The sequence below is a fragment of the Tupaia chinensis genome, unplaced genomic scaffold, assembly GCF_000334495.1.
Source record: "Tupaia chinensis unplaced genomic scaffold, TupChi_1.0 Scaffold143562_1, whole genome shotgun sequence".
NCBI classification, from domain to species: Eukaryota; Metazoa; Chordata; class Mammalia; order Scandentia; family Tupaiidae; genus Tupaia; species Tupaia belangeri.
The window spans coordinates 24,490-27,431 of record NW_006203407.1 but is presented as its reverse complement, the minus strand read 5'-3'; the positions used below and the strand labels follow the sequence as shown (position 1 = coordinate 27,431).

Below are 2,942 nucleotides of genomic sequence, written 5' to 3'. Positions count from 1 at the left end.
TCTTTTCTTTCTTTCTTTCTTTTTTTTTTTGGAGAGATTTTCGCTATAGGGCACGTGCGCTCGCCAGACAGACAGAAAGAGACATAGAGACAGAAAGAGAGAAATCACCCCCCAGAGGGGATGGTCACGCCGCAATCCCTTCTCCTCCATTCTCCTTTCGGGATCTTGGGCACGCACGCACACGCACCTGGCATGAGTTTTAAGCCACCGGGTCCGGGACGCAAACTGTGGTCGACTACATGGAAATCCAGAGACATAGCCATTACGCTAACTGCTGGTTTCCCAGACACTTTCTTTTACACTTTATTTTTTTAACAGTTAATTGTAGATGGATTCAAAAACATTTTATTTCCACATTCCCTGGCAGTTGTGAAAGAGAATTTGTCCTCATAAATGGAGAACCAGGCACTGAAGTGGCAGAGGGAATAGGGCACTGCTGCATGAGGCTGGGGCCACATGGGAGGACCAGGTTTGACTCCCAGGCAAATCTGAATAGGCCTGGTGTGATGACCTTGTCTGTACAGCTGGCTGGAGCAGAAGAGACTGGGGCAGAAAAATCAGGATTTGGTGAGACCATCTCAAAATAACTGTCTCTTCTTTGCTCTTATTAGAAGAAAACATGAAGAAACGGAAAATAATTGTCCTACAATGCTTTTGTTTTTTGTTTGTTTGTTTGTTTGTTTGTTTTCATTTATTTTCAACAGCAAAACTTCTCTTGGTAAATATATGCCTCCGGGCTGACTTTACATCCTTATTCTTCAGGCTGTAGATGAGGGGGTTCAACATGGGGGTTACAAAATTATTATTATTTTTTTTTTGGAGAGGTTTTTGCTATAGGGCGCATGCGCTCGCCAGACAGAGAGAGACAGAAAGAAAGAAAGTGAGAAATCATCCCCCAGAGGGGATGGTCACACCGCAATCCCTTCTCCTCCATTCTCCTCTCGGGATCTTGGGCACGCACGTGCACGCGCCTGGCGTGAGTTTTAAGCCACGGGGTCTGGGACACGAACTGCGGTTGACTACGTGGGAGTCCAGCGACCTAGCCATTATGCTAACTGCTGCTTCCCTGGGTTACAAGATTATTAAAGATCTGAATTGCGGCACCAAATAAGGGGCTGGGATTGGGCTGTAGGTAGATGATGATCACTGGGCCATACGCACAAAGAACTGCAGTGAGGTGGGCACTGCATGTTGAGAAAGCCCGATGCCTGCCCTCTGCCAAGCGGATCTTTGATATGGAAACTCCGATGCAAGTATAGGATACAAGAATGAGAAACAAGCAAATGACCAACAAAAGACCAACGTTCCTAAAACCTACCCTCTGGGCTAGAGATGTGTCCTCGCAGGCTGGAGGTAGCACCGCAGGCACATCACAGAAGAAATAGGCCACCTCGTTAGACCCACAGTAGGGTAACTGGAAGGTGAGGGAGGTGAGCATAACAGCATGCACAAGGCCACCCACCCACGTGCCTGTCACCAAAACAGAGCAGACCCTGGGATTCATGATGACCGTGTACCTCAGGGGACGACAAATGTCTACATAGTGGTCCAAGGCCATCACTGGGTACAGGAAGCCCTCAGTGCAGCCCAGAAAATGGTAGAAGAAGAGCTGGGCAGCACAGCCCTGGAGAGAGATCCTTTGACTCTGCCCTGAAAGGTATGAAAGCATCTTGGGAGCAGTTGTCGAAGAGAAAGCCAGGTCAAAGATGGAGAGGATTCCCAAGAAAAAATACAAGGGAGTGTGAAGCGGCAAGGAGGAGAGGATCGCCGTGAGGATGAGCACATTTCCCAAGAGGGTGCACGACTATATTGACAAGAACAGGAATAGAAGGGTGGTCTCCGGGCCCTCTGACTCAGGGATCCCCAGCAGGACGAATTCCGTCACCATTGTGCAATTTCTCATTTTTACGGGATGATCAGCTCTTGGGTGTCTGGGGAAAGAAATATGTAGTTAAGTTTATTATTGTGTTAGCTGTGTTTAGATCAATAAAACGGTGAAGCAGACGAAGATCTAAGTATTTAGAGTGGTGCTCCCTGACAGAGCCGCCGTGCTCTGCCTGTCCACCCTGTTCTGAGCTCCTCTGCAGTGCAGCCTGACTGTGGACACCCCTCAGCACAACCTCACCAACACGCCTTACACGATCACCTCCTATTGATCATTCTTCACATTCACTGATACAGCACGTCAATACCAAGTGGGATTTTGTGCGTATAAAGGGTCAAATATAAATTCCGTGTCTTTATAACCAACAGGGTCTCATCCAAATTTCTTATATTCATTTGAAACAACTTGGTTACACTAAACCCAAAAAGACATTTATGATCATGTCAGTCATGTAAAGATATGTCTTCTTTCTTGCATTGTCTCCTTGGGTATGAGGGTCAACCATTAGAATACAGCCAAAATAAGGGTCTTAGATGTTTCTTGATGAACAGAAAAATACAATATTATCTTTATCCATGAAAGGCATCTGTATTTAGTATACTTGAGTAACTGGCAGCTTCTATTTCAGTCCAAAGGATACAATTTTATAACTAGATCTCAGTTAAACAATACCCTAACATGTAGAGTAGAAGGCCTGGATTACAGATGGTAAAACTATGCTACAAGCTTTTTATTTTGAAAATTTCTGACACATTTTCTACTTATTCAATCCACTCTAAGACTCTGAGATCTTTAAATTACAGATGGATTCATGGATTCCATCACCTGAACCTCTATGAACTATCTATTATCTATCTATCTATCTATCTATCTATCTATCTATCTATCTATCTATCTATCTATCTATCTATCTATCTATCTATCTATCTATCTATCTATCTATCTATCTATCTATCTATCTATCTATCTATCTATCTATCTATCTATCTATCTATCTATCTATCTATCTATCTATCTATCTATCTATCTATCTATCTATCTATCATCTATCTATCTA

The 2,942-nt window shown here is 43.8% G+C and overlaps 1 pseudogene; it reads right to left on the bottom strand.

The window, feature by feature from the left end:
• Nucleotides 1–687: 687 nt before the first annotated feature.
• On the bottom strand, nt 688–1,903 carry LOC102501504 (putative olfactory receptor 10D4; annotated as a pseudogene).
• Between the last annotated feature and the right edge of the window lie 1,039 nt (nt 1,904–2,942).